Here is a 23,372-nt window from a genome sequence, read left to right on the forward strand (position 1 = left end):
GAAACTGACTTAGCTTAAATTAACCCAAAAGCAAACAGGCTAGCTTCACCCAGATGATTTTCAGGATTTGGTTCAATGAACACCTATCAGGTACAAGGAAGGGTGGGGCTTCCTTAGTCATTTGCGGTGACATCTTTTTTCTCCTTACAGGTGAATGAGGTATGGGCTCTGATTTTCCCACTCTCCCCAGAAAGCAGCTATGCAAGAGACTAATTGGGCATACAAAAGAAGATTCAGCTGGCCTTTTGCAGAGCTCTTTCTACTACAGGACAAAAAAAAAAAAAGAAAAAAACAGTGCTAGAGATGCTTTGGTTTGCTGGAACTTCAGATGTGCTCAAAAGAATAGTAATTCTCTAGAATTTGATTATAAATATATTCCAGTATTACTGAAAATACAAGCCATGGTTAGTCAGTCATATCATTTTTGGATTCATTGAAGCCTTCCCTCCCTCCCCATCCCCAAAATTGCAATAACATGAATGCCACAGACCTGATTTTGCTGAGGTACAGCCTGGGGCCCAATGACAGAACTGCTCATTGCACTGGGATTTGTAAAAGCCTTTCATCAGAAATGAGACCCTTAGAAGACCTGACACCCAAGTCCAATCAGGTACGCTAAAGTCTGACCATTAAAGAAGAAGATGCACAAACAAAGGTCACTGATTGTCCTAATCTGTATTAGTTGCGGTACTTCAGCATGAAACAATTCAATTTCACCCTTAGAGACCAAACTAAGTTTTCTCATGGGGAAATTACCAAAGCAGGCTTTCCCCCCTCTTACCGGTTTCCACATTTTTATCCTAAAACCACGGACGAGGCAAATAAAACATCCCAATGCTATTTAAACAGTCACTGTAAAGCAAGGAGCTGCACTTTGAAGGAACTATAACATTGATGTGCTAACAGATGATTCACTGACATATATGGAAAAGAAACTACATGTCAATACCATATATCTCAGGAATTTCGAGTGCCTGCAACCATAAATAGAGCTGTGCTTCAGTTGTGATTTCCTCTGGTTCTGGACATGTTCTAGGGCAGGTTCGATCTGAAACACGCTCTGTGGTCTTTGTCTTTTTGTACTCGATGCACCCGGGTATCCTTTCTAGTGATTGCAGGAGAGGAGACTGCCTGCCCATAGCTTTCATCCTGACACAGCCTGAGGACATGGACAGGTTACCTGGAACTGGAAGTCACTCTGATGTGCCTCCACCTAAACTTGTGATCCCACAGCATGCCTCAGGAGAAATGTTGTACTTCATTACACCAGGTAGGGCTTGAAATATAGAAGTTTACCTTTTAGATAAATACTATCTTTAAGTTTTAAAGCCCTAAAATAATGTTTTGTTCTATCACAATTAATAGCTCATTAGATTAAAAATATATATATATATTGCCATTATAACTCCGGAAATTTAAAATTTCAACTGTTTCAACAGAATTTCAGGAAGTCAAAGAACCTCCTTTTCTTATGAAAATGGCACAGAAAAAAAAAAGGAACTGAAAACTGTTGTTCAGTGTCCTTTAAAAGATTAATTGGTCATATTTCACTTATTAATAAGTACACTAATTACAAAAATAAACAAAGCAGACTTCAAAGGCCTGGCTATTAAGCAGTGTTATGGCTGTGGAAGAGAGATGGCCTGACAGGCAGTAGCTTAGAGCAACATATGAAGAGGCTATATACATCTCTACGGTTTTGTATTTAGTACCTTAAAAAATGAAAAAAAATCAGAAATAGTTCTGAAAGGCATTTTTGTGCTTATGGCTTAACGATACCAGACGCTCAGCAGCTTCTATATTGTATAATTTATCTCATTTTTAAAGTTTAAAATTTGCCAAATAGAAAAGGGAACACAAACTAACATACATCAGAACATAGTTTTTCATCTGACTTCCATTTCCCTGATGAGAAGACAAGTGTTATTACTTGGCTTGCTTATGGAAACGTATGGGGTACATTTTGCATGCATATTCATATTAAAAATATGATAGCACAATGCAGACAAAATGTAAATACTGAATGATAACAGAGTTCCTCTTCATCAAAAGCCTCCTGCAAAGTGGGATCCATAACAGAATTCAGTTACAGCTTGGATTTCTTCATGATCAGGCCAATGCTTCCAAGGATTTGACACAAGAATTTTTGGCTTGAGCACCTTCTATCAGGGATGTGTTTTTTTTTTTCCTATATAGCTGGCAGCTTCATACAAGAACACAGCAGTATGGGAAATGAAAAACAAAGAACAGTGATTTTGGAGTGACCTACTGTTACTGTTCTATCCACTTTTGCCAGGCAAGTGAAAAGAGACATAAGCACGCCAATGGAATTTGTTCATACTTTGCACTTCTCTGAAATAAACAAAAGCATTGAAAATATCATTCTGACACAGAGCTAAGCCATCTTGGTTGTTTTTAAGAGAAGATGTGTGCTTGAAGATGTACCTACAAAATCCATGATACACTTCGAACAAATTCCAGAACCTATGACACTGTGCCTACGTTTTATGACATCAGTATATCAAGATGCATTTATCTAGCTAAAAGTGTCTACTATGAATAAACCAATCTCCCAACAATCTAAAAGCAGAAAATTTTGTGCAATTTTGTTTGTTCTTGTCCTACAGGATCAAATCAGACAGGCAACTGTGATTGCAGGTGACCATTTTGACGTTTCTGTCACTCTCACCAGGATGAACAGACTAAGTCAGAGCCAACACTTAGCTACTACGTGTTTTCCTACATTTTTAGCACTCTACTTCAATTTGCTAATGCATGTTAAGATATAACCTGCTCATATTATATCCTGTAAAATACATAAGTAAAAAACAAACAAAAAACACTTTATCATCAACAAAATTAACCCCAACAATTGAAAGGCGATAAAGAAATTGTAAGGACAAACAGAGATTGTTAGATAAACCTTGAAATAACTACAGATGCCACCTCTTTTGTACCTTACTCCTCAATCAATCTCCTGAACTAAGGAGATGTGCTTGTTAGCTGCCACCTCTGTGTTTCTGCACTTGAACTAGCAATTGTAACTTGATGGTAACCTTATTTACAGTGCCTGTAACACAAATGTAGCTTTAACACCTACCTCACTGGTAGGCTCCATAAAGTCAAGAAATTGCAGTTGAAACACTATGCAATATATATGCATTGTACTTGATGCATGCTGTGAATCCTAGAAAAGGACACTTAATTCACTGACATCAAAAAACAAACCCAAGTCAACTTGCTATTGGACATTTTGAGACCGTATGTCACTAAAGAGGTCTTTTTAATCCATTATTATAGTTTCTTTAAAACTAATGAATTACAAAATTGAGGAATTCTGGCAATAAAGAACACAATGCTAAGTATTTTAAATATTTAAAATAAAATTCATGAATGCTAAGGAATGTAGACTTCAGGGTGAATATTCTGCATCATACCAATAAAATACGTGCCAACTAATACTTGATATGTATTACAGGTGCGTCAAAATAAAATACACATTTTATGAATTTTTTACTCAGGCACATCTTATTCTTCATTGTCATTGATACATGGAAAAGTTACTTTCCTTATCACCTTCTCATTGATGCTGTTCTCATTTGTAAACATATTGTATCATCACCTCTGAAGTACTACATCAGTTACCTGTCGCCAGGATTGCAATTTAAATAATGCAAAGAGAAATTAGGGTCTACTTGCTTATTGATGCAGAGTGAAAATTGTCAGCAATGTTAGTTAGGGTTACATGCACACAATGATAAAGATGAGATCTGTTTGTTTCATTATTTTGCTTTCATCTTTCAGTATTCTGTTTCACACTGTTTTCTATTTTTAAAAATTCTCATTGCAATGTTTTAATAGGAACACCAAACAACATTAAAATAGCACTAGAAGCTGAACACTGTTATTAGATAAAACCGGCTCTAATGCATTAGGAGGTGTTGAGTTAATAGGAAAACAGCTTTGATTCACTAGCCCCTGTCTAACACGCTACTACAACAGAAGTAAAAAGGCAGTAGGCAACTCCCCTCTAATCACCTCCTGTTAGCTGCAACTATAGGCAAATTGCTAGTGAGGATTAAGTGGGGAGACTATCACAGGATCAGTGTCAAGCAGAAAAAAGACTCAATTTGTGAGCAATCATGACTCCCTAATCACTTCCCTAAGAGCTTTAGGAATTACTAACAGTAGTCTTTAGAACTGTGGACACATCATAAATACCGACCTATAGAAACAAGGAAGCTCTTTTTATCACGAGATGTGATTGTGATAGATGGATAGAACAGTTAAGTACATAAATAATAAAGCAATTGAAGGCTGAAAAATAATAAATAATTCATGCTCACAAATGCTGTACATTCTTGAGATTACCAAGATTTAGATACATGTGTCTCAACACTGAATTCAAACTGAGATAAGCTAAGACTTGCATGGTTTGGAGGCAGACTTACAGACAAATCTGTCACCGTTACAATATGGTGAAAGTGCCCATACTACAGCAATACTGTTCCACATGAGCGCTGCGAGAGATCCTACCAAATACATATTTTCAAGCAGTTGTTACAGATTAATTTCCTGTCAATTACTTTATTTCCAGTTATTTTTATAGATAGATTTTCTTCTAGAAAGCTCAAAAGTCATAACAGTATCTTTAAGTGTTCTGTTTCATTTTAAAAAATAGTTTAAAATACTAACAAAAGGAAAAATGCAAATATAGAAAAAAATCTTACCGATACTGATATTGGCTTCAAGTTTTTATGTATTGTAACACTACATTAGATTACAAAATTCAATAAAGACTACATGCACTAGCTTCATAACGCCTGACAAATCTATAATTGCTGTGGTGAAAATTCAACATGCTCAATAAATGATACCAGTTTAGCATTTTAGAGATCACAAAGTTTTATTCTTCCTTTGTAGTCTGAGTTTGCAAGACCATTGGCTCAACTGCTCAATCAAAAAATTACATTTCCCTCTATTCTTTAACATGACCTAATTTTCTGGTATCAAAAGGAACAAAATTAATATTCAGCCATTCTTAAAAAAAAAAAAAAGACCATTTTAGCATAAGGCATTTTTCAAAGCTACTATTACAGTAGCTAATTGTCAAAATAAGGCATTAGTTGACACATACATGTCAGGCTATTACTCAGCAACAACAGATGAAAAGATAAAATATCACATACAAGTATCCGAGTGGGACTGGACTCAAAATATTTGTTTTCATGTTTAAATATTTCAGCATTATATGGGAGTAATTCTGTTATAAAATCAAAAGTAGAACATATATTTAAAAATAAAAGGCATTATCACCAATAGTGGTTTAAGAATAATAAGCCACAACAGTTTCAATGTTTTTAATTCACTAAATATCACAGTGTTCGTGCATATCAAAACTTGGGATCACTAACATTAATGGAATAAAAAACAATTAAGGCCCAGTAATCAATGATAATTTCTTCTGCTACCGTACTGATAACTTACAGGTTTTAACAATAAATAGCCAAAATAAAAAGCACTGCTCACAGGTTTTCCATGCATCTCAAACTTGAGCTGAAAACCGTATTTTTGTAACAACGTTGTAAACTACCCTCCAGGAACTAAATAGGTTCTTCCACGGTAAGGTAAGAATTCCCAATAGGCAGCCATCAAAAATTAAGAATGATGATGTGTGTGCCACTTAAGACCTCATATGGAATACTAAACGTAATAAAATACATTGAATTCTGACACGGCATTATATTAGCTTGTTTACAGTATATATTTTTAAAGAGTGACATGAAAAAGTGCATAAAATTTATAAAATATTCCCTTTCAGCTAAAAGCTTGAAGACGTATGTTCAGAATGCCTGCATGTACACTGCTTTTGTTATTAGGTAGGAAATCTTTTGTCTCTCTTGTAACAATGCTTTTAAATCACAAGAGAAAAATAAGAAAACAAATTCAGGAAAAAAAAAAAAAAAGAAAATCAATTCTTATATGTATATTATAAAAATACCCAAAAGCTATACTGTATTCCTTGTTTTCTCATCACTTGACAAGTACAGCACAAATTAGAAAAAAAGTAGATCACCCCATCCTGTCTCCACTAAAAAGACATAAATCCAGCTTTCTTGTTGCATTACCTTGTCTGCTCCTTTCACAGAAGTACCAATTGTATGTATACATACACATGTAAATGTATAGTTATATTTATGAAAATTACTTGGTACTAATTAACCACTTAATTAAGAAGTATATATATGCTGCAATATGTTTCAAGACAGGAAATTCTTGGGTATCTCATTGTATTATACTGTGAATTAACAACAGCAAATTTCTTAATCCTGCCATGTTAATTTGAAATAAAAAAAAAAAAATGCATTGCACAGTATTATAACATTCTACCTTCATAAAACCAATCAAATCTAGACCTCTGAAATCCAAATGGAACTCCCACATCCCATATTTCCTTTATATAGACTGGACACATGACCTGGTCAGCGAATCAAAAGCGAGAACCACAAGGTATCACATGCACGTGTAAACATCATTAGCTCCCATTGCATCAAATTTCGGCTCCAATGTCCTCAGCTGGCATGAAACTCCCCCACTAAAAATACTACTGATCTATTAATGGTAGTTTTATCATATTTATTCCATGAAAATCCTAAAACTTAATGATATATTTGTGATTGCAATACAAAAACTGTTTACAGTCTAATGAGTCTTGTAAAAGCCTTGTGTAAGGAAAAAGGAAAAAAAACACGAGCATCACCAAAAAAAAAGAAAAATTATCTATCATTAACTCCCATTTCCGATCAATTTGCACCCTCTCTATGCAATCAAGGGCCAATTTTAATTAGTTTGAATAATAAGAAACAATGTTTATCTGCCCATGCAGTGCAGTACTCTCTAGAACTAGCAGACAGACATTTTTTGCCTCCTAGGTCAGCATTAGCTATAGTTTTAGCAGTTGTAGCTAAAGGCAACTATACTTGTAATCAAGCGTCACAGGGATGTTTTTGCTTTCTCTCCTTTTTTATTTTTATTCTTTTTTTTTTTTTTTCTTGTTGCTGCTTCCTGGCTCTGGCTGAATCCCCTGTTTTAATATACAAACTCACCCCACTGTGAAGTAAGCCCTTGCAGGGTTGGATAGCCACGAGAATGTTAGTGGCTAGTGGTTAGCTCCATGGGAAAAAAAAAAAAAAAAAAAAGAGGAAAAAAAGAAATAGAAAAGCTTTTTTAAAAAAGGCAAAGCATCAGGGGTATGCGTAAGAGAAGGGAAAAGGGATGGAAAATTAATAATCCAACAGGCAGGCTCCCTCAGTGTTATTAATCATGCTGCTTCTCACAAGCTAGAGAGCTGAGATTTGCACATGGGAGGGGAGGGGAATGTACACTATTGGCCAACGAGCTCATTCCTATACATCTCAGCCAATCCTTTTTTTTTTTTTTTTAACCTCCCCTCTTTCCTCCACCCTCCTCCCCCCCCCTCCCCCCCCCCCCCAACCCTCGCCTTAAGGTACAAATATATCTGAGAAGCAGTTACAAAACCCTCGAAGATGAAAAATCATGCTCCCAGGCTAGGCAATGCTTGGTCCAGTTAATGCACTATAAACTTTATTTGAGCTGACTTCTCATTTGATCCCCTTGTGACAGGGTCAGTGAACGGCAAGCAATTCCATCCCAAATCATGCCATAATCGAATTGCTGCCTATTTCCCGAACCTATAATGAAAAAGGCAACCGAAATAATGCAGGTAATGTTGGCAGCCTCCCCTTGCTGTCGTACATTATTACTGCTGATTGCTTGCCTCCATTTCCCCTGTACTCTAACAATGAATATATTTCACAGCTCACTTGCTTTACTGTGTGGGTGGTATGGCATAGACACCTACATGATATGAAAGAAAATCTAAAACAATAGGGTTTTGTTTCTGTGCACAGCACCTAACAGGCTGCTGGTAGGAAAGGCAATTTTGTCAAACTGCTACAGGAAAAAAACAGAAGACTAGTGAGGCTTAAACAAGACTTTGGGCAAAACCACTACCAACTCTTTATCTATTTAACCCCAGCTTCACCTGATCGTCTACAGAATAATTCAAGCAGTTATTGGCAGTCCTCAAATAAATTAAATTACACAGCTGTTTCTAAAAGATTATTTTAAAGTCAAGGTTTCCTAGAAAAAAAATATACAAGAAAACACAACACTTTTCGATAGAAAGTATTTCATTACCAATGTACACATCCTGCAAAATACATATATTAACAGCCTGAAACATATGCTGAGAACTAGCTCCATTAGAAACAGGAGAATCTCTACCAATTCACTGATTTATTACAACTACTGAAGCAAAATATGCAACTCCTGTTCTCACTTCTACCCACCCTGTAATGTGAACAGGGCATGTGCCAGAGGAAGAACTGCACGGTTCAGATTACAGCCAGTCTGCTTACTGCTCCTGTCCACTAGCAGCCTAGAGCATAACTGCTTCTTGAAAATACAACATAGAACTGTGTAAAGCAGGTAATAATCACGAGGTAATTACATTTTCAAATGACATAAATTAACTGCAATTGTGAGGAATATTCCCTTTGATCTGCTTGATGGCATAAACCTGACCGTTTATATAACCCTTTACTTTGAATCTTACTTTAGAAGAGTTTGAAGCATGAAGCACAGCAAGAGAAGTCTTATGTAATGAACAAAAACTATATTTAATAAGGACAAAGCAATATTCAAGTGCATTTACCTTAAAAAATGCCCGCAATGAAAGCCAATGTGTGTAACTGAGCTACATCAGCATCCTATGCAAAACCCCAAAAGCTGACAGCTTTGAACTTTTGTAAAAGGCTAGGTTCAAACCCAAACTGCCAGCTAATCCATCACTGATACCAGGGCAAAGCATAAACCAGTCCAGATGTGAAACTCAGCCCAGCTTTTATTCTGACACATAGAAACATTTCAGTGCAAACACATTAATTTTATCTTAAATCAGCATCAAATGTTTGGATCAAATTACTTATCATACCAACATAAAGAGGAGAAAAAATTAAAAATATCACAGATGGAACACAATGAAAATTCCAACAATATCTGAAATTATATAAAGTAAGTTTCTATTACATTAGCACCTTCGATAATATTTACAAGACTGAACACTATGGTTTACAGCAGTAGACTTAAAAAAGCAGAGGTTTCCAAAAGGAAGTGACTTTCAAAACACATATTTTAATTTTATCTGGATTATAATTGTTAATGAAAGATGTTTTCATTAATTGGCCAGTACCCTCATTTCATTACCTCAGACAAGAGAAACAGGGACTGTAAGTAGGCATTGTAATTTTAAAGTAATGCAATCCCTCATATGACTAGAATACAATATGAATATTTCACTATCTGAATGACTCTAATTTTTCACTTACTGCTCAGGCAGAACTGATTGCAGACAGCATTTTATTTATTTATTTATTTATTTTTCAGATGCATGGGTTCAAAAGTGCATGCCAACATATGGACATAGAGTAATTCTTTAAAAACTCAGCACTGGAGGCTATGAAGAGCAGATCTTATACAGAAAAAAAGATCAATATAAAGAAAAAATTGTTCTAGATGTAATTGAAGTCATACATTTTTACACGACTTCTGCTATACACCCAATTACTGCTATTTATCAAACAGCAGACAACGTTGAACCTGGCAGCATAAAAAACAAATTTTACTAAGTCAGGGGGAAAGAAAAAAAATCATCAGAAAGGGAAGGAAAAAAGATACAAATAATAAATAATTCAATATTCCTGAGGAAAGCTCTTGCAGAAAAGGCCTGACTGATTCAAACATCAGACGTGAGGCTGACAAGAGATATATCGATTTAGACAATTCTATCATTATTATTCCAGCCTGAGTCCTTCAGAAAAGCTGTTCTTTTTGCCCCTGTTTTTATTGCTGTAACTAACAACCTTTTCTCTTATACCTTCCTCTCTTTGAACTTGAGCTCGTTACAACTTTAATCTCAGTCTGGGCAAAAAAAAAAAAAAAGAAATCCTAGTCTCATTTAGTTGAAATGTAAGCTCGGTTTTCTTAAGACACAACAGTGGAAAATATTTGCTTTATATACATGTGACTTTAGGGCTTCCTTAAATTAGGTCAAGTGCTTCTTGAAGTTTCTAATTATAAGAACAGGCCTTTGACTCAGGATTAAATACAAGCAAGACAGCACTGTTTACCTCCAATTTCACTTTGCTAGACGCATACCCTTTACCAAATTTATTACTGACTGCTTCTCAGTTTACATTATGTATGTAGATATACTATAGCAAAATTAACCTAGTTTTTTAGTTTGTTTTCCCTACCTAAACAGGACTATACCACTGTAGATGTTGCCTAAAAAAATCCTTGCGGGTCAATGCAAATCACTAAAATGAAGCCATATAATTACTGAAAGAAAGCATTCCTCCATTACACATTCTGCGAGCAGAAGTATTTCTTCGCTGTTCGATGTGTTAATTACAAGCAGATAGGATATGCCACAGAAAATTAACAGTCTCGCAAAGACATCAGAGGTAAACACACAAAACAGGAGCTGCTTAAGGGTCAGGAGAGCAAGTCAATTTTGAAGAAAGATAAAAGAACTGTCATGTATATGATTGCCTATGAAAGAGAAGAGGGCAATCCTGCCTTGTTATCATCAGTTAATTAGGCACTACAGTCAGGCATGCATACACTGCAACACATTTGCCATGGTAATCAAATGTATTATTCAGATGTGAAACAAAACAAAAGCAACTGCAATTCTGACAAGGAAGAATACAATCTCCCCACACAAAGGTGCTGAATTAACTTTATACGAGAGTTAAAAGAAAGCTCAGGAATATGTTATATTAACTTGTTCCAACAGCATATCCCTTTAATTCAGACTTAAATTCCACTTCTAAAGCAAATACTCTTTTCCAAACTTGATTCACATGCAATGTGATGACCTTTGCAAGCAACAATGAGGGTAATAAAAAATAGTTGATACTGCAGTAGGATCTTGTTATGTCTTTAATATAAGTATTGCTTGGTGAGACTAATAGCATGCTCTGCCTAGAGTGCATTTATCTCTCTAGTCAAAAAGAAAAAGGAAAATAAAGCAATACAAAACATTTTCCCCATCCTGAGCTATAAGTACAAGAAAAGAAAAAAATACTATTAACTCATCTGCAAATGATGTGATGACACTGTGATAAGAAGCCTTCTGGTCTCACTAAGGCTTTACACTCTATACTACTCTATACAACCAGCTTTTTTTTTTTTTTTTTTAAATCCTCTGATACAAAATGGATGCTTTTGGTCCTCTTTTTATTAGACTGAACAAAGAATATCCAATATTTTGTTCAGCACCAAAATTAGGATAACAGCCAGGGAATGATAGGAAGCTAATGCTTTCCCATTTTTTAGTATTAAACTTCTACATTATGTAATTCTCAATTCTTCTATGTTTCCTTTACACAAGTAAAGATCAGCAAGAAAAATCCCACTGGACTTCTTCCAATTTAGCTAAACTCTATCTCCCTAAGGTGGTGACTCTTCATATAAATTGCATGCTCCCTGCTATGAATAAGAAAAGGGAGAGCAGGGTAGAACTCCTCATTCAAGTTTATAGAAACGTAACAGAGTTGAGAGAGGGGAATGCCAATTAATTGATGCTGTTCCCTGTCTCACTGAATATGATGGGGAAGGACCTGAGAACAGCAGACACAATGAGACATACGCACTCTAACATCTGTTCTCCCCATGCGCGTGTGGTCTCGGAATTATCACTGCACGTCAAGGCTTCCAGGTCTTCCAGAACAAATGTGGCAAAGGAGCACCTGAAATTGTGGTAATTTCCCCCATCTTTATAATCCCCTACCTCCTCCCTTCTCACAGCGTGGAAGCAAACAACCAAGGATAGGGACTATTCAAACCAGCACAACCACTACTGCCTCTAATCTGTCAAAGTTACAATCTCATAAACCTGGACTAAAAAGCAGACAGTAGGATGTCTTGGGTGCTTTTGCAAGACTAGAATTTATACTTTATACTTTCCATAATAATTTATATTATAGTAATTTATATAATAATTTATATTATATGATCTTATACTATAATAATTTACACTTTCTTGTGCCCGTGTTGCAGAATCCTCTCTGGTTCTTCAGATAAGTTTCAGCTTCCTATACCTGCATGATAACTACAGCTTTCTTGTGTTTTGCCATAAAACCTTCAAAATACATTAAAGAAAAATGTTTTTGTTGGGTGTGCAGGTACTGACCAGCTTCATTGATTAAATTATTCTACAAAGAGCAAGAAAAAGTAATAAAAATACAAAATGATGTGGCAGGGAACTATCTATTATGTTATTATTTTGAAGACAGCTGCCATCAAAAGATATATATCCATAGCATCCAAAATATATCCACAATATTCTCTAAGTTTGACCATCTCAATCAAATACTAAAGGAGAGAACAACAGGATACAGAAGTGTCTATTCTGATCACATTAAACGAACATGGATAACTATGAAAACTTTGTACATCTGCAATCTCAACGTTTTCAACGTCCTGGCATACAGTAACCTGGGAGAAAGAAGTAATATTTGTTTCTTTGGCACGGAGATTTTCTGTTAGTCAGTCTGTCACTTCCCATTTCAGTTAACAAAATGTTGAATGCAGCTCAACCTTGGACAAATATTACAGCTCTGCAGAGTAGAAAATGGGAGGAATTGCTTCAGAGTAAAGATTTAACACAAAAACAGATCTGCAAGAAATTCCTCAAACTTTAGACATACATATGTTGTGGTGAGAAAACATAACATTATATATGCCTTATTTTTCTATTATTGTTTCAGAAATGCCTAGAATTTAATTTTTATCCAAAAAGCATAATATTAAAGAAAATACAAATGAAACAAAACAAAATTAACTTGAGACAATTCAGCTTTCTTGTGTTGAAAACAAATGAGCTTCACTATTTTTCCTTCTAAATCAATGAAAATACTTACTCTGACAACAGATAGAAGACAACTACTAAATTAGTTAAACATTCATCTTGCTAATACAACAAGCATGTTTGCACAATCTAGGAACGTACATCTTCAGGTCAACATACAAAACATCTGGATAGATGAGTGGTGTGGGTACATATCAAAAAGTTAATATTCTGCAAAATTAACTCAATTTATTCCTCTTTATATTTTACTGTATTTACCACTGTCTGACTTGTTTAGCTGGAATTTAAATTGATAATAAAGTAATTAATTACCCTCTGAGATTCACAGTTCACTGTATTTGTTACCCATTTTGCATCCGAACTGCCTACTGTTTCAGATACTATCACTGAAACCTCTGGGACCTCTGTCAAGGACTAATAACCACATACTCATCCTAGAAAAGCACATATAGCTATTTGATATGTACAGAGAGAAATGGCTACATAAGGAAGACCAGTGGCATTCCTGTCACTCTAAAATTGTATAAAATATGTGAAATAAACCAAAAATATTTTGCCTTTCATACTATTCTACCTGGACAAAAATTAAAATAAAATTGAAATAGAAAAGTCTTTCACTTTTTATCCTATAATGCAGCTTTTGCCACACACACAGGCTTCTCAGAGGTTTTTTTTTTTTGTATCCACCTGAACTTTTTCTGATTTCTGCTGCTACCTGAAAATACCTTACGCTACACAAAAAGTACCGAGAATGTACAATTACCTCATTAACACACATCTGTCTCATAATTTAAACACAAACAGCCTTTTTAATTTGTTTACAATTCAGTTCTTTCACAGCTTTCAACCTCACTTTACTTTGCAGGTTTTGAGATAGGAGCACATCCTGCTCTTCCACTGAGCTACAGAGGCTCTGCCCTGTCATGCAGATGCTCCAAACAGCAACAGGATTCCTCCAGTGGGGATCTGACTGTAGGACTGTGCATCACTGCCTGCCTGGGGTTACCTATGTTATCAGATAAAACCAAAATAATGCCTGCCTTTTCTCTGAATATGGAATTATTTGAAAGACAAATGTGAAATATGGAACTTAAGTACATTATTTCTTCTCCCCTAATGTAATATTTACACCTATTAATTTCAGATGAAGAGGTGACAAGCTTCTTTTTTTCCCCTTAGTTGAAAGTAAGAGTTTAGTATGCCTTTTTGTAAGGTACTCAAAATATTTAACAAAAACAAACCAGCTATTTACTACCCTAACTTTGCAATCACGTTTTTTTAAAAACTCATCATGAATTTTTAAAAGCAGTGTACATAAACTTTTCTATCAGATAACTCTCATTTTTGACAGATTTTTATTTTAAACTTTTTTTCCTTTCCTTTTTTTTTTTTTTTTTTAACTGGTATGGAAATACCTTTTTAAATCTTCTTTTCCACACACATGAGAAAATGTATCTTAAGAAACAGAACTCATTTATCAATCAGGTAAAAACAGGTCAGGTAAAAACAGGTAAAAACAGGTTAAACTTCCATACCTACATGATTCACAAATTCCCATTAAATCTCTGCAGCAAATCTTTATATGTTAAAGCTATTTTTTTCCTTTTTTGATTACATGGCAGTTTAAAAGTTCAAATAGTGTACATCTCCTTTCAGATTCTCAAAGTTGTAATATTTCTTATTGATGCACAACATAAAAACTGATTTTCAAGGATAAGGGTCAAAATGGCACCATAATATATTCTTATCAACTCAATTTAATATTTCAGATCAACTCAATTTAGTATTTCAGCCCCTTAATTTTAAGACATTGAAGTTTTATCATTTTTTTCCACACTTTAATTTGTTTGATTATTAGGCAAATACCATATCAAAGCAGTGAGACTAAAGAGAAATTTCACACTCTTAAGTTTCAATAAGGAATGCCCACCAGCAAGAAACTGAATACAATACAACCTTGAATTTCTCAGGCTCCTTTTAGTCCTAAAGGGAGCAGGTAGGTGGTGCTTAGAAAAATACGTATGTCTGGGAAGACTAAACGCATTATGAGAAGCTTTTATTTCACATGACTATTATTTCCTGATTATAGTAGTTTCACATGATTATTTCTTTTTTACATCAGCAGGAAAAAAACAACACTTTGGGATGTCAACAATCTCCCTGAACGTGTAAAATAAACTAAACATGCAGTACTGTGCATTATCTTTCAATGGGATTTTGCTTCAAATGGTGTGGCTATGATTATAGTATTAGCTTCTTCTTTTACATTTGGAACATTTTCCCCCTGCTCATACCAATAAAATAAATTAAAAAAAAAAGTTATCCTCAATCCACTAAAATAAATACTTCTGTTAGATTCTGTTGCTTCAACAATGAATAAAGCAACCATGCAGGTTTATAATATCAATTCACAGGGCTCTTTCTGCTTCAGTGAACTGTTACTGAAAGGTTCAGAACAAAGCTACAGGCAGATCGGACAAAGCTGCTGTAACAGGATTTACATTATATTCAGACTGATAAGACCACATCAGAGAACTGCTCGATCTTCAGTACCTTTGATTAGAATAGCACAAGGACTGTGAGTATTTTGGCTATGAGCACCTGATCACAGCATCTGTATTACAACCCACTGCCTTAAGTGTTGATCTAATCTTACAATGGTAAGATAATTTGTCTTTCCTCTTTTCCCTTTCCTCCCTCTCTGTCAAACGGATTTGGATGGCAATAAAATGGGAATGCAGGAAAGCTATAGCGATGCTGAGCACCATTATATACATGTTTTAAGAAACAAAGTACTCGTACATTAACATTTTTTGATATCTATATTTACAATAACTAAAACATTCTACATTCAAATAAGAAATTGGTACTTTTTGGTGGAGGGAGGGAGGCAGGATGAGGAAGATCACATCCAAAGGGAAGGCAAACATAATGCTCAGTAAATAATTAATTAAATACTGCCAGGTGAAGTCACTGCCATGGATTTCTTAGAAGCAAGGACTTTCTTTGTGCAGACTTAGTTACAGCCACATTTCTAAATATATTTCTGCTTAAAGTAACTGCTACATTTCAATTCTTTCTTTCCTCTTCCCATCACCACACTCATCTTTTCAATCCACGCTGATTATGCCAGGCTAACCACAAAGAATCTTTTTATTTCATTTTTGCGGTTAAACATTCAATAAACATTCAAACAGAAATTATTTGTGCACGGCAATAAATTCAAGGCTTTAGTTATACAAAGCAAAATAACATAACATTTATAGAATTTAATGCTACCATGAGTGATTATTGCTTACTTGCTACAGGGCTAATCCCTAAAAGTTCATTGTTCAATGCAGTAGCTAAATGCAGCTAATTACAGCTAATAATTTTTTCTTGCATCCCCAACACTAGCAGATAGTGGTTACACCTTTCCTGGCAACCGATACTGTACTGTCCATGATCCAGTCTTTTTTTTTTTTTTTTTTTTTACTTAAATCACACTAATATTTGAGCAACAGTTCAAAAATTAGTATTGCAATTAAAATGCACATTACTTTTCATGTCAAAAGCACAATGGCTGAACTCACCAGGGAGGCAGGATAGAAACTGCTCTGCGCCAAGACTCTGAATTGATTCCTGCTGCTATGAGTGCTGTTTGACTGAGCATTTTGCACTGCACTGTTGTGATCAGTCACAAGTTTGGGGCTCTTATTACCTCAAGCAAACCTTGGCTTTTGGAAACAAATTTTCTTCCTGGAAAAACCTGAAACAGAGCTGACTTGTGATATACAAAGCTCCTGACTCAGCAACACAAAAAGCAAACAAAGGAAAGAAATATCTTGACAAAAGTTACCAAAAATAAAGCATCTATGGCAACCTTGGTTGTTGGAATGAAAAGGAAATTCAAATATATTAAAACTGTAGCAGTTTCAACACATTACAAGAAAAAAAATAAATAAATCACCCAAACAGAAGGGAGCAATGTAATAAAATACTTACATGGTTTTAACAATTATAGATTTTCTTCATTGTTATTCACATACATCTTATAATGGAACTGCTTTGTGTCATAAGAAAAAGTGCATTTCTAAGAACATGAGTGATGTCACTGACAGATTTTTCATTCCCAATCTTTAGTTACTAAGAAAAGAAGTATGCTCCTAAACATGTGGGGGAAGATGTTCCTGTTGTTTCCTGTTTCTGAAATATCATTTAATGGCTGTTTGCATGACAGTGTGCACACATGTTCAAAGCAACTCGCACTTAAGCTATAAACTTTGCTTTGGCTGTATGTTCTTTGGCAGCACCTGGTGGAATTTGGATAAAACTACAATAATGCCATAGAAGAAAAGTTACTACAACTCCAGTGCTTTTTGTATGAAAACTTCTGATGTGGTCACTTCTTAAACTACTCAGGAAACAGGAATGCCAAGTTACCATGAAAGCAGATCGTTTCTTATATTTTACAAAACATCAGTGGGTATTTTTGTAGTATCAGATACAATCATATTGCGGTAACTACAATGCCCAGCTTTTCTCCTGAAATTAGTAGTCAGCTTGTTTTTCACTATTCTAGTGGGGGAAAAAAAAACAGTAAACACAATTAAAAAATACAATCCATATCACAATTAAACCTGGAATAAAATTAAGATTTTGTATTTACCATAAACTTAACTGTCACTCACAGCAATAGATCAAGTAAATTGACACCTGTACACAAAAAATATATTAAAATTGCAAACATTTTAAAAAGAAATTTTAGAGAAAGCATCTTCCCACATATTTTCCTTGCCTCTGTCAAGGACTGGTAAAATCTTTTCCATTTAATCATTAGTAGACAGAAATCATTCAAACTAAACGCAGAACAAGTAGGTAATCAGATATTATTTGCTTTTGGTGCAGAGCCTCTAAATTATAACGTCCTATCAGAAAGTATTCACATGGGGGAAAGGGAATGGGACTTCTCAGAGTAATACTGTAGGAAGTATTTAGCATATTTTGAGACAATAGCTGTCAAATTAGTCTCATTTGAAATACTGTAATTAACGAAAGGGAGCCTAACATACTTATCACAGTTAGCCACTTGTATTCAAATCATGCTGTAGAGTTTTGAAGCCCAGAAACCTCTCCTTTTTTTTTTTCCTCATCCCCAAAGCACTAAAACCCAGCAACACTTACTCCATAATAATCTTCAAAAAGCACTTGCGATTTATTTTCTTTTTATAGAATAGACGAATAAACTAACAAAGCAAAATTATCGACACAGATAAGATCATCTTTTACTGAAGACTTAACTTATTAAAATTTAAGTTAAAACAAAAGACAAGGTTAAGAAATACTTGTACTAATGGCCAACTGTCACCATTTTTTCCCCATCCCTTACACTGAAAACAATATAAATTCTTAGATTTATAAGACACCATCTCCTACATAATTTGGTTCTGAGATGTCAAACATTTTTGCCAAGATGCATTCAGAAATGCATGAGACTACTTTAGGACCACAGATACTGAATTACCTTGCCAGCCATTGATCACCATTCCAATCAATCTCCGATACATTCATTTTACAAACAACTTATACTGTATGCTGAAAGCTAATCCAAGATGAGATGTATGTCACTGGGTTGTCAAAAGACCACTGGGATAGAGTATTTTGGTAAGCAGAGATACAACAACCATCCATTTTAGATTAGGTCCTAACCTTTAAATAACAAGACCACTAATTTTCTCCAGTGCCTTTCAGCTGAGGACTATGAAACTCTTTACAGACATTAAGAAACTGAACTTCACAAAACCCCTGACAGATCTGATGAAACATATGTGCTTCACTTGACCCACGCCTTAAATAAAGCCACCTTTCAGGTGGAGCACAGGTGCACCACGACATTCTACATCTGTTTTGTTGGAAGGAAAAATATTCATCCTCTTTAAAATAAATAATAAGTTACATTTCCAGTGTCGTGGTATTTGACTATAACGTCTCTTAACCAAAAGTAGATGCAACCTCAGCTTCCTATCGTTAATAGAAACTTCACGTAAGTCTGCATGTTTGTCTTCTGTTGTAAGGTTTGCAAAGCTACCATTAAGGCTAGATGCTTTAATGAATAGGCCAGGTTAATTTCAGATTTGTGAGCTGTTACCGTGTCTCTTCAGAAAAAACTCTACATAGGTTTATGATACGTATTCAGAATACAGTCCAATTTGCATGACTGCACGTTTCCATGTGCTTCCAATATTAGAAAAAGATACCTCTTTACATTCTGTAAACCAGGATCTTGCAAGTCTGAAATAGATTTTTCAATGAACAATTTTAGGCTTTGTTGTTGTTGTTGTTCTTGATTCAACTACCTTAAGTTATTGTTGTTTTTTTTCCCCCCTCTAACTTTTCATTGGCATTATAACCTCTTTTTCTTTAACTAAACAAGAACGGTGCGATTTAGAGCATGTATGTATTTCATTTACCTTAGATCTGCAGTCAGGGAAAAAGGAGAAAGGTAGGAGACAAAAGGTCTAGCAACAGGGGTTCAAGATCCAATTTCTTTAAATGCTTTTACTTGAAGGGTCTAAAAGCCATGTTATAGTTTAATCTTTCCCAAACCATTCTGCTTCTGCTAGATTTAGCACTTTTGTCCCTTTGTATTCACAGACTTCACATAGCTTCTCCCAGGCTGGCAGGCCAACATATTAGAAATAAAATGCAATTCTGGTATGTGACACTTCAATTTAGCTTCTTCAGTAGCAAAGATCATCAACCTCACTACTTTCTCCCATGACAGAAGATCACCTAAATATCACTTAACTGATGTGAGCTCTGTTGGTAATGCATACACTGTCACCCCACTACATTACCACCATGCTGCCTAGAACAAAAATCAATTTTTAATTGACTGGATTATTTGAGGAATGTGGCCCATCCACTGTGCAGGGCTGATAGATTCTCCTAGTTCTCCTGTCAGCAAAGACTGTACAATTTCAAGCATCTTCAATACAGTAATTCAAGGATTTATCCAGAAGCCATATGAGCAAAACAATATTACACTTTTCCAGTACTACCCCTCCATTTTTCTCTCTTCTGGCTGGCAAAGTTAAGTCTTTACACCACAGTGCAAGTGAAACACCAGTGACAGGAAAGACAAGGAGGTTAAGACCGCAATGAGAATTTATACAAAGGATGCAAATGGCTAACGAACACAGAGGACAATACTGGATTCGAAAAATTCCTTTTAAGTTTGACATTAAGTATGCTACTGGATAAATAGATATTATGGAGTATCAAATCCACCAATCCCAAGAACAATTTGCAATACCTGGCCTCAGCAGCCACCAAAACACTATTTCTCAGCCAAGTATCATCACTGTTTTCTTCAGTTATCACTGCTGCATTGAGATATAAGCCTAAGCACTAAAGGCAAAGGGTTGACATTAAAAGGAAACATTAAAAAAATGAGAAAAAAAAGGGGGGGGGGGTGGAATTAGGATGGGTCTAAAACACTCACTTGACACTGTATCAGTAAACATCCCAGTAAGCTTTTTTGTGAAACAGTGTAAGGCATTCCTTAACTATCTTGTACAGACACTATAAAAGTTTCAATCACTTCAAGAATCTTCTGACAGGTCGTGTGTATAATTTCATTAATTTTTGTCTTTTCCTTTTTTACTACTCAAACAGAAGAGCTGCATTGAAGTGGTACTAAACAGAAAATTCTAGCCTTGTACGGCAACAGTTTCCAGCACACTCAAGTACCCAAGGCTGCACTCACATTAGTCTTCATTCATTCATTCTAATCAATGGTAAAATTTCAATAATTAGCAAAGTTTCAGAAATCACAGATTTAAGATACCAATTTCCTGTCAGGAAAGATATATATATGAAGACGCATTTAGTTTATGAAGTTTGAGTCATTTTCCAAAGGTCCAAACCGTGTATCTATCTGTAAGTAGCCTCTGTATATCAGTTCATGAAAGTGTCAACACTATTGTCGTTTTATAGCAACATTACCTAGTACCATTATTGGCGTTTTATGATGTGGTTTGCTGGACCATGTTCAGCCAGGGCAACTGTATTTCAGGAATTCAGTCCCTGATCTAATCCTCTGTAGGACTACTATACAGACACCTCTGCAGCCCAGGAAAAAGAGTAATGCAGAGTAAGCTGTCTGAGGCAGCACTGCTGTTTTTAACAACCGTGCTAGCTTGTGGCAGTCGGGTGAGTTGGCAAAAGTATGCATCTGCAGAAGTTTCTTGGCCATCTCAAGGTGATACAGTTCTCCTATCCCATTGCTGCATTACCTGCAGTAAAAACCTTGCCAAATAAGGTCATATTTCTACTCAATTAGTTAGAACAAATGGTTTGGGGCATGTGTGTGCTTTGTACGTTTGTTGTGTGCTAACTTTATGAAAGCTGCGAGAATAAAGAAATACCTAATCTTGCGTAAAGTTAGAGTGACACAGAAAGAGAATGCCTGATTTGGGCTAAATCTGCCAGTTCAAAGTGAGATCAGATCAGCACCTTGCACTCTGTTAGCACAGTATTTCTATGCGGTACTAAAATTCTACATATTCCTAGTATTTTCTATGCAGTACTAAAATTCTAACCCCCAGACTCCCTGGATCCTCAATCATGATGTCAAAAGAAGTGTGTATTTAAAACTGAATTTATGCATTGAAATAAGATAAAAAACATGAGTAAAATTATTGTAGAATACCAGTCAAAAGTTAGAGTAGACACTTTTACCTCACATTTCAAGATCAGGAACATGCTTATGGTCCTGGCTGAAAACTATATTTCACATACTACTGACGTCCATTTCCAGCACGCTTCTGTCTTCAGCCAAATACCCTTGAACTGCTACAGCCCTATAAGCAACCTGGATACGATGGCTATGATGTCAGCAATTCACAGAATATACTTAGGACATGCCAAATTTCTATTGTTGTTTCTTAAATGCATTCAGAAAAGCATTCTGTGACTCTACAAATACCATTTAATATTAAGTAATCCAGGAAGGAAGCTTAGTCTGTGTATATCATGCAGACTTGGCATTTCTGTTTTCCAGTTCACGTGAAAGTGAACAAGGGCAAGGCTTGTAGCCCAGATTCATCCATGCTATACTACACTGGCTTCCCTAATGTGATGTAAAGAATTAATTCAGCGTCATAGTTTCAGCCACTGTAATCTACGTTTTCCATAGTCTACAATCACAAGAATACAGCTTCCATCTCACTGATAGGCAGTGAGGAAATTCTTAAATATTTTCTGGATGTCTGCATATCTGACTTCTGTCATCCTGTCTACATTCGCCTAGTTTCCAAAGCTAAAGGCTTCTGTTTGGCCTACATGATCATTTTCACTACAACTATAGGAACCGAATAGTTATTCGTACATATAAATGTATTCTCTTTTGGTTAATAAAAATATCAAAATAAATCAATAAATTAAACCATAAATGCTTGAATTATTTAAATTACATCAAGTAATTTACTTGTGATCTACCAGCTTCTTAACAACAGCTCTATTAACTCATCTTAGTGACAGGACTTTTAAATATTCGTGGAACTGTGAAAACATGCTGCTTAGAAAAACAATTTATAAAATAAAGAATCAACTTCGTCATCTAATACAAATGACTGGACATGCTCACTAATGTGAGTGAATCTCTACATTGCTGTTCCATTGACACTTTGGACTTGGAAAACAGTTCAGTTTGGGCATATTCACAGCATGGTGTAATAGTTATAGCACTTAAAAGCCAATCCATGCATTTTAGAAATTATATTCAAGCTCTTGTTCATTTGCTGATCAAGATAACATAAAAGTTGCTTTGTTTTTCTCTTAACGAGCTGAAATTTAGCTTGAGTATAACTATGCATGAGAGTATCCCGGGGATGAGTTCAGACAGCAACAAATTATAATCCTAGTTTAATAAAAGCAGCAATAAGATACTACTCTTAGACAGTACATTCCCTCTATTAGCACCATTTTACAAATCAATAAAATAAAAATACAGATAGGTTGAAATTATCCGTTCCAAAGATTACTTAAATTTCTGCAGTCAGACTGTTGTGTTTTTTTTTTCTGAAGCATACACCATGTCTCAAAACCAAGCTTCTGAACATAAATCAGAAACCTAACTGGTGAGACATCTAAGAAAACAAAAATTTTCCCCAAAGATAAGGAAAATACAGTGAAACTCAAAACAGAAGTCCGAAGTCCTGCTGCTTTTGTCTTCTGACAGTTTACCTTTGGACTTCTCACGTTCCTCAGCAATGTAACTCTAGCAATTGTATAAGACTTCTGACTTGGCACTATTTTCAGATTAGAAACAAGCCCTTCAGTAAGTGCCAAATTTATGCTAGGATGCATTTGATCTGATACAGCATTTGGAGTAAAACAATAGCCTAAAGGTTCCTGCTGTTCCAGGTCACTA

The 23,372-nt window shown here is 35.3% G+C and overlaps 1 protein-coding gene across 47 annotated transcripts in view; it reads right to left on the reverse strand.

Annotated features, from left to right (window-relative positions):
• RBFOX1 (RNA binding fox-1 homolog 1) overlaps positions 1 to 23,372 on the reverse strand; it is a 1,146,084-nt gene that overhangs the window by 203,717 nt on the left and 918,995 nt on the right. Inside the window, exon 1 of one of the 47 annotated variants that reach the window (XM_066977848.1) lies at positions 7,107 to 7,292. The exons of the other annotated variants lie outside the window; for them this stretch is intronic. The gene's annotated coding sequence lies outside the window, so the exon portion shown is untranslated. Of the gene's footprint in view, positions 1 to 7,106; positions 7,293 to 23,372 lie in introns of those variants that run through there. 47 annotated transcript variants of the gene reach the window in all.

This window comes from Anser cygnoides, chromosome 15 (genome assembly GCF_040182565.1).
Source record: "Anser cygnoides isolate HZ-2024a breed goose chromosome 15, Taihu_goose_T2T_genome, whole genome shotgun sequence".
Taxonomy (NCBI): Eukaryota; Metazoa; Chordata; class Aves; order Anseriformes; family Anatidae; genus Anser; species Anser cygnoides.